This window comes from Pseudophryne corroboree, chromosome 1, assembly GCF_028390025.1.
Source record: "Pseudophryne corroboree isolate aPseCor3 chromosome 1, aPseCor3.hap2, whole genome shotgun sequence".
Taxonomy (NCBI): Eukaryota; Metazoa; Chordata; class Amphibia; order Anura; family Myobatrachidae; genus Pseudophryne; species Pseudophryne corroboree.
This window is the reverse complement of record NC_086444.1, coordinates 724,418,990-724,434,798: the sequence shown is the minus strand read 5'-3', so window position 1 is coordinate 724,434,798 and position 15,809 is coordinate 724,418,990. Positions and strand designations below refer to the sequence as shown.

Genomic DNA, 15,809 nt, shown 5'->3' with positions numbered 1-15,809 from the left:
ATATAATTTCCGAGTGACTTGTTTTTGCGATTGTAAATACACATAGGTCCAGGATCTTAATCCCGGATCCTTATGGGGGAGATTCAAATGTTTGAAAAGTCGGTTGGGTGTCTGTTTTTCCCCGTCTATTACATAGGAAAAAACAGACTCCCAACTGACTTTTCAAACATTTGAATCTCCCCCTATGTGTTTTTGCCCAAAAATGGGTAATTTTTTGTGGTAAAAACAGCCTCTAATTCAGTGATGGCTAACCTTGACACTCCAGCTGTTGTTGAACTACACATCCCAGCATGCCCTGCTACAGTTTTGCTATTTGGCCATGCTAAAACTGATGCAGGGCATGCTGGGATGTGTAGTTCAACAATAGCTGGAGTGTCAAGGTTAGCCATCACTGCTCTAATTGGATAACAGGCTCTAACTGAATAACCCCCCCCCCCCCCAAAAAAAAAAAAAATGCTGTAAAGTCAAGGTTTTACCGCACAAAAAATTAATGTGGGAATTTAAATTCTCCCCTTAGTGTGTAATAGTCCCCAAATAATTAAAAACAATTTAAATGTCATCACAACACTACTGCATATCTCCTTACTGACAATCTATAAAGCTACTGATGGGGCTTTAAAATACAGCATTGTCCCTTCTATAAACTTAAAATTTATTTTGGCACACGCTACTGTAAGTTATGGCTCACAGAAATAAAGTGTTTTTGAGACCCCAGAATTACCCTTGGATGCTATTATTAAAGACAAGACCTCAGTCTATTATACATATAAAATACACTTATACTGCCTTTTTTATTTAGTTTGTTTAAAAAAAGTTGTAAATAAATATAGTAAACACAAACGATGGGGTTGGACATAGGGGGGTATCCAAATAGTGCTGTGGCCGTGAAAAACAGAAGTTTTCCACATTTTTTTTTCTTTTCACCCCTATCCAAGTAGCTCACACAAAAAATAAGAGTATCTAGGGTGAAAATAGATAAGTCCCGCAAAAAGCTGCAGACCTATGTATTCTCGCTGCACTTATGGTGGATAAAATGGGCACTTATCATGGATTATGCATAATCCCCAATAAGTGCCAGCATTGGGGCTAGTTGGCTAGCCCCCCCCGGTAAATCCATTATCCATGGTAATTTACAGCCGATAATTGGATACTACTTATATTGGATTCTATATAAGTCCCCGTGCATCGGTGCCATGTTCACTCTGGATGTGGAGAGTGCACTGGACTGATGTGTCCGTCTCCAGTATTTTGTCTGGCATGGTATGTGGCAGGTGCTCTGTCTGCTGTATCTGAAAGGGGTGCTGTGTCTGCTGTATCTGAAAGGGGTGCTCTTTCTGCTGTATCTGAAAGGGGTGCTCTCTCTGTCTGCTGTATCTGAAAAAGGGGTGCTCTCTCTGCATGCTGTATCTGAAAAAGGGGTGCTCTTTCTGCTGTATCTGAAAGGGGTGATCTGTCCGTCCATCCAGGGCTCTGCCCCATTGTAACATTTAAATAATAAAAACTAAAAACAAAATTATAATTTATATATATATATATATATATATATATATATATATATATATATATAGTTTGTGCTGTACCCCAGTGTACTATACAATTTTTTTTTTACATTTCTTTTCATAGGTACTGTGACACTGCCGGCAAGACCGCAGTATATTATTTCCTACTCATTAACGTATTGTGTGTGTCAGTGAAGGTCAACTGCAGTGTGTAATTATATATATATTTCTGACTCATTTGTGTGACACTGTAACCGCCGTTGTGTGATATAAAAAATACTTCTACATATTTCTGACTCATTTGTGTGATGCTTCGGTGAAGGTCAACCGCAGTGTGTAATTATATTTCTGACTAATTTGTGCGACACTGTCACCACCGGTGTGTGATATAAAAAATACTTCTACATATTTCTGACTCATTTGTGTGATGCTTCGGTGAAGGTCAACCGCAGTGTGTAATTATATTTCTGACTAATTTGTGCGACCCTGTCACCACCGGTGTGTGATATAAAAAATACTTCTACATATATCTGACTCATTGTGTGACGCTATCTGTGAAGGTCAACCACAGTGTGTAATTACATATATATTTCTGACTCATTTATGTGACACTAACCACTGGTGTGCAATATAAAAAATACTTCTACATATTTCTGACTCATTTGTGTGATGCTTCGGGGAAGGTCAACCGCAGTGTGTAATTATATATATTTCTGATTCATTTGTGCGACACTGTAACCACCAGTATGTGACATAAAAAATACTTTTTCATATTTCTGACTTATTTGTGCGACGCTGTCAGTGAAGGTCAACTGTAGTATGTAATTATATATATTTCTGAGTCTTTTGTGCAACACTGTAACCGATGGTGTGTGACATAAAAAATACTTTTCCATATTTCTGACTCATTTGTGCAATGCTGTTGCTGTACCCCACTTCATGTTGATTGAAATGGTGGACAAACAATAGAAAGATCAGGAACCACTTCCTACTACTAATGCTGAAGCTGCTGCCACTAGTAATGACATTGACAATGCAAGTCCGTCAATGTCATCTGCTAAGGCTGATGCCCAACGGCGTAGGGGGCATGTCAAATCAAAGAAGCGATATTTTATGGGGATACATTTTTAAAAAAAAGTACAGTTAGCTGCCGAGAAACGTAAAACTGACAATATGACATTCAGTACACGAAGTGGCAAGTAAAGGCTGTGTTTATGACTGGTGGTTCTGCGTCTCATGATGATGATGTTAGCCCTCCTCCCTGTAGAAGAGTTAAAAAAATGAAACTTGTTAAGGCACAGGAACCAACTGTGCTTTCAGAAATATCACCAATCCCAAAGGAGAGTCCAAGTGTGTCCACGTTTGCAATGTATAAGCTTGACCTTTCCAATACTTATGGGAAGAGGAGGCTGCTTCCACCATTGCACGCTCTCTGCACGTGTCGGGAGGAGCAGCGCCAGCCAAGGTGCTGACATTGAGATTGAGGATGTCACTGTAGAAGTAAACCAGGATGAGAAGGATTTTGGTGTAGCTGGCACTAATGAGAATGTTGATGATTAGGGTTTTGATGAGGGGGATGTAGTTTGTTTAAATAAGGCTCCAGTGGAGACAGTTGTTGCCCATGGTATGAATAAGCCCAGTGTCATGCCTGGGCAAAAGACAAAAAAATCCACCTATTCTGTGTGGAATAATATCTCCCCACATCCGGACAATTACTGTCTATCCATCTGTAGCCTTTGTAAAGCCGTTGCAAGTAGAGGTATGGACCATATATACCTAGGAACCTCCTCCCTGTTATGCCACTTGCAGCGCATACATCACAAGTTGTTGACACATTTAGAAACTTTGGTAAGAACGTAAACAGTCCATCGACACCTAGCTACCTTTTCTCTGTTGGATCCAAGCGCCTGCAAACACCCTCATCGTCAATTTCCTCCTCAATCAGGATCGGAAGTAGTTCTATATCCAATTCGTCCGGAGGATCATTGAGTGCTACACCTACTGCTGCTGCTGTTGTTGCTGCTGGTAGTTGATCTTCATCCCAGAAGGAGACCAGGAATACTACTTATAGTTTAACAAAACAATTGACTGTTTAACAATCCTTTGCAAGGAAGATGAAGTATGACAGCAGTTAACCAGTTGCAAAGCGGATTACTGAGGCCATAACAACTATGCTGGTGATAGACATGCATCCAGTATCCGCGATTAGTGCAGTGGGATTTAGACAGTTGATTGACATACTGCATCCCTGGTACCAAATCTTATCTAGATTCCACTTCTAGACGAGCAATTCCCAGCCTGTACAAGGACATTAAAAAAAAGTGTTATTAGTGTCCTCAGAAATGCCATTGTATCCACTGACCACTTAACGACGGATATGTGGACAAGTGTAACAGGGAAAACTAAAGACTATATGACTATGACAGCTCACTGCGTAGATGTATTGCCTTCCGCAGCACCAACAGCAGCAGCAGCACCAGCAGCATCTCACAAATGCCAATTAATTCAGAGGCAGGCTACGCTGTGTATCACCGGTTTCAGTAAGAGTCACACCACTGAGAACCTCTTAGAAAAACTCAGGGAATTCATTGCACAATGGCTTACCCACCTTGGACTCTCCTTGGGATTTGTGATATCTGACAATGCCACCAATATTGTGAGAACATTACATCTGGGCGAATTCCAACACGTCACATGTTTTGCTCACACAATTAATTTGACGGTGCAAACGGTGCAGAGTTTTTTTTTTAAATGACAGGGGTGTGCAGGAGATGCTGGAATATTTGTGGACATTTTCGACATTCAGCAACTGCATGTCGAAGACTGGAGCACCAGCAAACACTCTTGAATTTGCCATGCCATCATCTTAAGCAAGAGGTAGTAACAAGGTGGAATTCTACCCTTTATATGCTTCAGCAGATGGAGGAGCAGCAAAAGGCCATTCAAGCCTACACATCAACCTATGACATAGGTAATGGAGCGGGAATGCACCTGTCCGCAGTGGAGAATAATTTCTGTGTTGTGCAAGGTTCTCAAACCCTTCGAAGTTGCCACATATGAAGTTAGTTTGGACACTGCCAGCCTGAGTCAGGCCTTTCTCTCATCAGGCTTTTGCAAAAGCTGCTGAAGAAAGTGAAGGAGGAGCTGAAATAGAGCGAGGTATAAGTCATACGTTGTGTCTTTCTTTCCAATGGGCAGAAATCTGGAAAAAGAGGCAATTTGGAGGCCCTTGCGCAAACTGGCTTTGTTTTACTTAAATTGCCCATCCTCCAGTGTGTACTCATAAAGAGTTTTTAGTGCAATCGGCATAGGAGGTTACTTCCCCAAAATGTGGAAAAAATGATGTTCATCAAAATTCCATGAGGAAGACCTTTATCAGACCTTTACCAGCAATTGCCACCAAAAAGTACAGAGGGACCTATGATGGTGTATTTCAGCGGGGATGAATTGATAGTCTGTGAAGAAGAGGATGTACACACTGATGGCGGTGAGGAATCAGATGCTGATGATGACGACATTCCTGTTTAAAGTACTAAAGTCAGTTTGTGCACTGCCCGTTGCCAGCTTGTTTTGTCCAAACAAACAGGGCCGGTTCTGCACCTTGTGGCGCCCAGTGCGTAAGTTTCCACTGGCACCCCCACCCCCGTGGCAAAACAGTTTGTACGCGCAAAAAATAGGGGCGTGGCCTCATAGGAGAGGGGCGTGGCCACAGTTATGCTCCTTGTATTTGTGCCCCCTGATTTGCCCCAAGTAGTTGTGCCCCCAAGTTGATTTGCCCCCAGTAGTTGTACCCCCTGTCGCTGTGCCTCCTGTTGCTTTGCCCCCAGTAGTTGTGCCCCCTGTTGCTTTGCACCCAGTAGTTGTGCCCCGTTTCTTTGCCCCCAGTAGTTGTGCCCCCTCTTTCTTTGCCCCCCAGTAGTTGTGCCCCCTCTTTCTTTGCCCCCAGTAGTTGTGCCCCCTCTTTCTTTGCCCCCAGTAGTTGTGCCCCCTCTTTCTTTGCCCCCAGTAGTTGTGCCCCGTTTCTTTGGCCCCAGCAGTTCTGCCCCGTTTCTTTGCCCCCTGCAGTTGTGCCCCCTCTTTCTTTGCCCCCAGTAGTTGTGCTCCGTTTCTTTGCCCCAGCAGTTGTGCCCCCTCTTTCTTTGCCCCCAGCAGTTGTTCCCCTTCTTTCTTTACCCCCAGCAGTTGTGCCCCCTCTTTCTTTGCCCCCAGCAGTTGTTCCTCCTCTTTCTTTGCCCCCAGCAGTTGTGCCCCCTTTCTTTGCCCCCAGTAGTTGTGCCCCCTTTCTTTGCCCCAGCAGTTGTGCCCCCTCTTTCTTTGCCCCCAGTAGTTGTGCCCCGTTTCTTTGTCCCCAGTAGTTGTGCACACACACACACACACAAAAGAAAAAAAAAACAATCCTTACCACTGCCCCGCTCCTGCTTCCCGATCGCTGCCGCTGCTCTGTCTGGCCGCTGGCTCCTCTCTATGGTAAGAGACGTCATGACGTCTCTCCCATAGCAGCGCCGCACAGACACTAGAGGTCAATACTGACCTCTAGTGTCTGTCCCCGGAGCCGGCTGCAGCGGACACCCACACAGTCCACGGCGTCTGCTGCAGCCGTGGAGCGGGGTGCGGGCAGGCGGCGGTGCCTGCGGGGTGACTGCGGCCGCGCCCCCAGGCCGTAGCGCCCCGGGCGAAGGCACTGCTTGCCCACACCAAGATCTGCTCCTGCAAACAAACCAATCATTTCAACCACAAGTGACAGTGCCTGTCGCCGAAATGATTAGTTTGTTAAACTTTGCATGTCCGGTTTAATAAACAACATAATGGTCGGTGGGAGGGCCCAAGGACAGTTCCATTTTGCACCTCTATTCTTTGCATTATGTGCTCGTTGCAGTGCTACTCCTAGATGGGCCACGTGTTTGTGCCGCCCACTTCTGTCGCTTAGCTTAGTCATCCAGCTACCTCGGTGCAACCTTTTGGCCTAAACTAGATGAAAACAATATTGTGAGCTGTGGGGTGTTTATTTGGTGGGACTGTTTGTTTTTGGAGGGAATACAAAAAATGTCACTACGGGAAGCTATAGTGGTCACATATCTGCTTCCCCATAGTTACACACACACACAGCTCAGAGTAAAACTTTATGGAGTGTAAGAACTATGGGGGTAATTTCAGACCTTATCGTAGCTTCAAATTTGTTAGCAGTTGGGCAAAACCATGTGCACTGCAGGGGGGGAGATGTAACATGTGCAGAGAGAGTTAGATTCGGGTGGGGTGTGTTCAAACTGAAATCTAAATTGCAGTGTAAAAATAAAGCAGCCAGTATTTACCCTGCACAGAAACAACATAACTCACCCAAATCTAACTCTCTCTGCAAATGTTATATCTGTCACACCTGCAGTGCACATGGTTTTGCCCAACTGCTAACAAATTTGCTGCTACGATCAGGTCTGAATTACTCCCTATATGGGGCTGACAGCAGCTCACACTGGGGGTCATTCAGAGTTGATCGCTAGCTGCCGGTCTTGCTGATCGGTGAGTGACAGGAATGGGGCGTTTCTGAGAGGTAACTGACCGTTTTCCGGGAGTGTGCTGAAAAACGCAGGCGTGTCAGATAAAAACGCAGGCGTGCCTGGGGAAACGGGGGAGTGGCTGGCCGAGCGTGTTTGTGATGTCAAAACAGGAACTAAATAGACTGAAGTGATCGCAAGGTAGGAGTAGGTCTGCAGCTACTCAGAAACTGCTTGAAAAAATGTTGGTGCTGTTCTGCGATCCTTTCGTTCGCACTTCTGCTAAGTTAAGATACACTCCCAGAGGGCGGCGGCTTAGCGTTTGCACTGCTGCTAAAAGCAGCTAGCGAGCGATCAACTCGGAATGAGGGCCACTGTGCATTTGAGAAGTGCAGGGAGAGTACTGTAAGATAAATGAAAGGGAAGGCTGTGGAATGACAGACCCTAGCAGGGAGCGATAAATATTTTTGTTTTCATTGTCATAATCCCAGTACTGTGGAGGAGTCATTTAATAAAATCAGTATATTTTGGAATAGTAATGGTCTGGTCCCCAACTTATTACATACGCACTGAACAACAACTATTTAGCATCACCTGTGTCCACACAAGACAAAACTTTGCTGTCTTGCCTTAATGAGTGAGATCCCTTATTCATAACTGCTCAGACATATAAGCTAGCCAGGGTAGAAGAATGCATCAGCGAGGAGGTGACCTGTCTACTCATGGACCTCATACCTGGAACACAGTGTGACATACCTTGCCTGAACAAGCCATGTTATGATGCAAGAGGCCAAATTTCTAAGCAGCGGGTTCGGTATCATGTAGAACCTGCCAGAAATCACTGTCAATTGTCAGTGGTTTTCATGTTGAATTGGTAGCATTTACTAAGTAGAGATGAGCGCCGGAAATTTTTCGGGTTTTGTGTTTTGGTTTTGGGTTCGGTTCCGCGGCCGTGTTTTGGGTTCGACCGCGTTTTGGCAAAACCTCACCGAATTTTTTTTGTCGGATTCGGGTGTGTTTTGGATTCGGGTGTTTTTTTCCAAAAAACCTAAAAAACAGCTTAAATCATAGAATTTGGCGGTCATTTTGATCCCAAAGTATTATTAACCTCAAAAACCATAATTTCCACTCATTTTCAGTCTATTCTGAATACCTCACACCTCACAATATTATTTTTAGTCCTAAAATTTGCACCGAGGTCGCTGTGTGAGTAAGATAAGCGACCCTAGTGGCCGACACAAACACCGGGCCCATCTAGGAGTGGCACTGCAGTGTCACGCAGGATGGCCCTTCCAAAAAACCCTCCCCAAACAGCACATGACGCAAAGAAAAAAAGAGGCGCAATGAGGTAGCTGTGTGAGTAAGATTAGCGACCCTAGTGGCCGACACAAACACCGGGCCCATCTAGGAGTGGCACTGCAGTGTCACGCAGGATGTCCCTTCCAAAAAACCCTCCCCAAACAGCACATGACGCAAAGAAAAAAAGAGGCGCAATGAGGTAGCTGTGTGAGTAAGATAAGCGACCCTAGTGGCCGACACAAACACCGGGCCCATCTAGGAGTGTCACTGCAGTGTCACGCAGGATGTCCCTTCCAAAAAACCCTCCCCAAACAGCACATGACGCAAAGAAAAAAAGAGGCGCAATGAGGTAGCTGTGTGAGTAAGATAAGCGACCCTAGTGGCCGACACAAACACCGGGCCCATCTAGGAGTGGCACTGCAGTGTCACGCAGGATGTCCCTTCCAAAAAACCCTCCCCAAACAGCACATGACGCAAAGAAAAAGAAAAGAAAAAAGAGATGCAAGATGGAATTGTCCTTGGGCCCTCCCACCCACCCTTATGTTGTATAAACAGGATATGCACACTTTAACCAACCCATCATTTCAGTGACAGGGTCTGCCACACGACTGTGACTGATATGACGGGTTGGTTTGGACCCCCCCCAAAAAAGAAGCAATTAATCTCTCCTTGCACAAACTGGCTCTACAGAGGCAAGATGTCCACCTCATCATCATCCTCCGATATATCACCGTGTACATCCCCCTCCTCACAGATTATCAATTCGTCCCCACTGGAATCCACCATCTCAGCTCCCTGTGTACTTTGTGGAGGCAATTGCTGCTGGTCAATGTCTCCACGGAGGAATTGATTATAATTCATTTTAATGAACATCATCTTCTCCACATTTTCTGGATGTAACCTCGTACGCCGATTGCTGACAAGGTGAGCGGCGGCACTAAACACTCTTTCGGAGTACACACTTGTGGGAGGGCAACTTAGGTAGAATAAAGCCAGTTTGTGCAAGGGCCTCCAAATAGCCTCTTTTTCCTGCCAGTATAAGTACGGACTGTGTGACGTGCCTACTTGGATGCGGTCACTCATATAATCCTCCACCATTCTTTCAATGGGGAGAGAATCATATGCAGTGACAGTAGACGACATGTCCGTAATCGTTGTCAGGTCCTTCAGTCCGGACCAGATGTCAGCATCAGCAGTCGCTCCAGACTGCCCTGCATCACCGCCAGCGGGTGGGCTCGGAATTCTGAGCCTTTTCCTCGCACCCCCAGTTGCGGGAGAATGTGAAGGAGGAGATGTTGTTGACAGGTCGCGTTCCGCTTGACTTGACAATTTACTCACCAGCAGGTGTTTGAACCCCAGCAGACTTGTGTCTGCCGGAAAGAGAGATCCAAGGTAGGCTTTAAATCTAGGATCGAGCACGGTGGCCATGTAGTGCTCTGATTTCAACAGATTGACCACCCGTGAATCCTTGCTAAGCGAATTAAGGGCTCCATCCACAAGTCCCACATGCCTAGCGGAATCGCTCCGTGTTAGCTCCTCCTTCAATGTCTCCAGCTTCTTCTGCAAAAGCCTGATGAGGGGAATGACCTGACTCAGGCTGGCAGTGTCTGAACTGACTTCACGTGTGGCAAGTTCAAAGGGCATCAGAACCTTGCACAACGTTGAAATCATTCTCCACTGCGCTTGAGACAGGTGCATCCCACCTCCTATATCGTGCTCAATTGTATAGGCTTGAATGGCCTTTTGCTGCTCCTCCAACCTCTGAAGCATATACAGGGTTGAATTCCACCTCGTTACCACTTCTTGCTTCAGATGATGGCAGGGCAGGTTCAGTAGTTTTTGGTGGTGCTCCAGTTTTCTGTACGCGGTGCCTGTACGCCGAAAGTGTCCTGCAATTCTTCTGGCCACCGACAGCATCTCTTGCACGCCCCTGTCGTTTTTAAAAAAATTCTGCACCACCAAATTCAAGGTATGTGCAAAACATGGGACGTGCTGGAATTGGCCCAGATTTAATGCACACACAATATTGCTGGCGTTGTCCGATGCCACAAATCCACAGGAGAGTCCAATTGGGGTAAGCCATTCCGCGATGATCTTCCTCAGTTGCCGTAAGAGGTTTTCAGCTGTGTGCGTATTCTGGAAACCGGTGATACAAAGCGTAGCCTGCCTAGGAAAGAGTTGGCGTTTGCGAGATGCTGCTACTGGTGCCGCCGCTGCTGTTCTTGCGGCGGGAGTCCATACATCTACCCAGTGGGCTGTCACAGTCATATAGTCCTGACCCTGCCCTGCTCCACTTGTCCACATGTCCGTGGTTAAGTGGACATTGGGTACAGCTGCATTTTTTAGGACACTGGTGACTCTTTTTCTGAGGTCTGTGTACATTTTCGGTATCGCCTGCCTAGAGAAATGGAACCTAGATGGTATTTGGTACCGGGGACACAGTACCTCCAACAAGTCTCTAGTTGGCTCTGCAGTAATGATGGATACCGGAACCACGTTTCTCACCACCCAGGATGTCAAGGCCTCAGTTATCCGCTTTGCAGTAGGATGACTGCTGTGATATTTCATCTTCCTCGCAAAGGACTGTTGGACAGTCAATTGCTTGGTGGAAGTAGTAAAAGTGGTCTTACGACTTCCCCTCTGGGATGACCATCGACTCCCAGCAGCAACAACAGCAGCGCCAGCAGCAGTAGGCGTTACACGCAAGGATGCATCGGAGGAATCCCAGGCAGGAGAGGACTCGTCAGAATTGCCAGTGACATGGCCTGCAGGACTATTGGCATTCCTGGGGAAGGAGGAAATTGACACTGAGGGAGTTGGTGGGGTGGTTTGCGTGAGCTTGGTTACAAGAGGAAGGGATTTACTGGTCAGTGGACTGCTTCCGCTGTCGGCCCAAGTTTTTGAACTTGTCACTGACTTATTATGAATGCGCTGCAGGTGACGTATAAGGGAGGATGTTCCGAGGTGGTTAACGTCCTTACCCCTACTTATTACAGCTTGACAAAGGGAACACACGGCTTGACACCTGTTGTCCGCATTTCTGGTGAAATACTTCCACACCGAAGAGCTGATTTTTTTGGTATTTTCACCAGGCATGTCAACGGCCATATTCCTACCACGGACAACAGGTGTCTCCCCGGGTGCCTGACTTAAACAAACCACCTCACCATCAGAATCCTCATGGTCAATTTCCTCCCCAGCGCCAGCAACACCCATATCCTCCTCATCCTGGTGTACTTCAACACTGACATCTTCAATCTGACTATCAGGAACTGGACTGCGGGTGCTCCTTCCATCACTTGCAGGGGGCGTGCAAATGGTGGAAGGCGCATGCTCTTCACGTCCAGTGTTGGGAAGGTCAGGCATCGCAACCGACACAATTGGAGTCGGACTCTCCTTGTGGATTTGGGATTTCGAAGAACGCACAGTTCTTTGCGGTGCTACTGCTTTTGCCAGCTTTAGTCTTTTCATTTTTCTAGCGAGAGGCTGAGTGCTTCCATCCTCATGTGAAGCTGAACCACTAGCCATGAACATAGGCCAGGGCCTCAGCCGTTCCTTGCCACTCCGTGTGGTAAATGGCATATTGGCAAGTTTACGCTTCTCCTCCGACAATTTTATTTTAGGTTTTGGAGTCCTTTTTTTACTGATATTTGGTGTTTTGGATTTGACATGCTCTGTACTATGACATTGGGCATCGGCCTTGGCAGACGACGTTGCTGGCATTTCATCGTCTCGGCCATGACTAGTGGCAGCAGCTTCAGCACGAGGTGGAAGTGGATCTTGATCTTTCCCTAATTTTGGAACCTCAACATTTTTGTTCTCCATATTTTAATAGGCACAACTAAAAGGCACCTCAGGTAAACAATGGAGATGGATGGATTGGATACTAGTATACAATTATGGACGGGCTGCCGAGTGCCGACACAGAGGTAGCCACAGCCGTGAACTACCGCACTGTACTGTGTCTGCTGCTAATATATAGACTGGTTGATAAAGAGATAGTATACTCGTAACTAGTATGTATGTATAAAGAAAGAAAAAAAAACCACGGTTAGGTGGTATATACAATTATGGACGGGCTGCCGAGTGCCGACACAGAGGTAGCCACAGCCGTGAACTACCGCACTGTACTGTGTCTGCTGCTAATATAGACTGGTTGATAAAGAGATAGTATACTCGTAACTAGTATGTATGTATAAAGAAAGAAAAAAAAAACCACGGTTAGGTGGTATATACAATTATGGACGGACTGCCGAGTGCCGACACAGAGGTAGCCACAGCCGTGAACTACCGCACTGTACTGTGTCTGCTGCTAATATATAGACTGGTTGATAAAGAGATAGTATACTCGTAACTAGTATGTATGTATAAAGAAAGAAAAAAAAACCACGGTTAGGTGGTATATACAATTATGGACGGGCTGCCGAGTGCCGACACAGAGGTAGCCACAGCCGTGAACTACCGCACTGTACTGTGTCTGCTGCTAATATATAGACTGGTTGATAAAGAGATAGTATACTCGTAACTAGTATGTATGTATAAAGAAAGAAAAAAAAACCACGGTTAGGTGGTATATACAATTATGGACGGGCTGCCGAGTGCCGACACAGAGGTAGCCACAGCCGTGAACTACCGCACTGTACTGTGTCTGCTGCTAATATAGACTGGTTGATAAAGAGATCGTATACTCGTAACTAGTATGTATGTATAAAGAAAGAAAAAAAAACCACGGTTAGGTGGTATATACAATTATGGACGGGCTGCCGAGTGCCGATACAGAGGTAGCCACAGCCGTGAACTACCGCACTGTACTGTGTCTGCTGCTAATATAGACTGGTTGATAAAGAGATAGTATACTCGTAACTAGTATGTATGTATAAAGAAAGAAAAAAAAAACACGGTTAGGTGGTATATACAATTATGGACGGGCTGCCGAGTGCCGACACAGAGGTAGCCACAGCCGTGAACTACCGCACTGTACTGTGTCTGCTGCTAATATATAGACTGGTTGATAAAGAGATAGTATACTCGTAACTAGTATGTATGTATAAAGAAAGAAAAAAAAACCACGGTTAGGTGGTATATACAATTATGGACGGGCTGCCGAGTGCCGACACAGAGGTAGCCACAGCCGTGAACTACCGCACTGTACTGTGTCTGCTGCTAATATAGACTGGTTGATAAAGAGATAGTATACTCGTAACTAGTATGTATGTATAAAGAAAGAAAAAAAAACCACGGTTAGGTGGTATATACAATTATGGACGGGCTGCCGAGTGCCGACACAGAGGTAGCCACAGCCGTGAACTACCGCACTGTACTGTGTCTGCTGCTAATATAGACTGGTTGATAAAGAGATAGTATACTCGTAACTAGTATGACTATAAAGAAAGAAAAAAAAACCACGGTTAGGTGGTATATACAATTATGGACGGGCTGCCGAGTGCCGACACAGAGGTAGCCACAGCCGTGAACTACCGCACTGTACTGTGTCTGCTGCTAATATAGACTGGTTGATAAAGAGATAGTATACTACTAATATTATATATACTGGTGGTCAGGTCACTGGTCACTAGTCACACTGGCAGTGGCACTCCTGCAGCAAAAGTGTGCACTGTTTAATTTTAATATAATATTATGTACTCCTGGCTCCTGCTATAACCTATAACTGGCACTGCAGTGCTCCCCAGTCTCCCCCACAATTATAAGCTGTGTGAGCTGAGCACAGTCAGATATATATATACATTGATGCAGCACACTGGGCTGAGCAGTGCACACAGATATGGTATGTGACTGAGTCACTGTGTGTATCGTTTTTTTCAGGCAGAGAACGGATATATTAAATAAAACAAACAACTGCACTGTCTGGTGGTCACTGTGGTCGTCAGTCACTAAACTCTGCACTCTCTTCTACAGTATCACAGCCTCAGGTCAATCTCTCTCTCTCTCTCTCAACCCTAATCTAAATGGAGAGGACGCCAGCCACGTCCTCTCCCTATCAATCTCAATGCACGTGTGAAAATGGCGGCGACGCGCGGCTCCTTATATAGAATCCGAGTCTCGCGAGAATCCGACAGCGTCATGATGACGTTCGGGCGCGCTCGGGTTAACCGAGCAAGGCGGGAGGATCCGAGTCTGCTCGGACCCGTGAAAAAAACACGGGTTCGGATTCAGAGAAACCGAACCCGCTCATCTCTACTAAGCAGTAGGTGGTTTCTAAATGACAAACCACCATGTCGTGTTTTATTTGGCAGCAGTTTCTATGGAAACCACTGCAGAATAGAACCTAAGCATTAGACTAGCACTGCACATAGGGGGTAATTCCAAGTTGATCGCAGCAGGAACTCTGTTAGCAATTGGGCAAAACCATGTGCACTGAAGGGGAGGCAGATATAACATTTGCAGAGAGAGTTAGATTTGGGTGTGGTGTGTTCAATCTGCAATCTAATTTGCAGTGTAAAAATAAAGCAGCCAGTATTTACCCTGCACAGAAATAAAATAACCCACCCAAATCTAACTCTCTCTGCACATGTTATATCTGCCTCCCCTGCAGTGCACATGGTTTTGCCCAATTGCTATCAAAAATCCTGCTGCGATCAACTTGGAATTACCCCCATAGTACTATGATCTGTGCAAGTTTAGTCATGTGTACAACAATGATAGAAATAGTACTCCCCACTCCCAAGCCAAAAAGCATCCCGGGACCTCTGAGCCTGAGGTATTGAAAATTAGAGATGAGCGGGTTCGGTTCCTCGGAAACCGAACCCCCCCGAACTTCACCCATTTTAGGCATACTCGGTTAACCCGAGCGCGCCCGAACGTCATCATCCCGCTGTCGGATTCTCGCGAGATTCGGATTCTATATAAGGCCGCGCGTCGCCGCCATTTTTCGCTCGTGCATTGGAAATGATAGTGAGAGGACGTGGCTGGTGTCCTCTCACTTTGTTTCAGGGGGCTGCATATCTTTATTCTGGGGAGCAGCAGTATTATATAGGAGGAGTACAGTGCAGAGTTTTGCTGACCAGTGACCACCAGTATACGTTGTCTGCCTGAAAAAAGCTCCATATCTGTGCTCAGTGTGCTGCATATATCTGTGCACACACTGCTTTATTGTGGGGACTCGGGACCAGCAGTATTATATAGGAGGAGTTCAGTGCAGAGTTTTGCAGACCAGTGACCACCAGTATTATACGTTCTCTGCCTGAAAAACGCTCCATATCTGTGCTGCATTGTAGTATATAGTAGGAGTACAGTGCATAATTTTGCTGACCACCAGTATATAATATATAGGAGTACGGTACAGAAGGCCACTGCTGTACCTACCTCTGTGTCGTCAAGTATACTATCCATCCATACCTGTGGTGCATTTCAGTTTTGCACAGTTTGCTGACCACCAGTATATAATATATAGCAGTACGCAGGGCCGGACTGGGACTAAAAATAGGCTCTGGCATTTTTGATGCACACAGGCCCACCTCTGTGACTCCTCCCCTTACTATTCCTGACTCCTCCCACTTATTAG

General features: G+C 45.9%; 1 protein-coding gene across 3 annotated transcripts in view; it reads left to right on the top strand.

Moving 5' to 3' along the window:
• Window positions 1–15,809, top strand: part of ATP8B3 (ATPase phospholipid transporting 8B3) — a 937,871-nt gene that overhangs the window by 772,052 nt on the left and 150,010 nt on the right. The gene's annotated exons all lie outside the window — the stretch shown is intronic.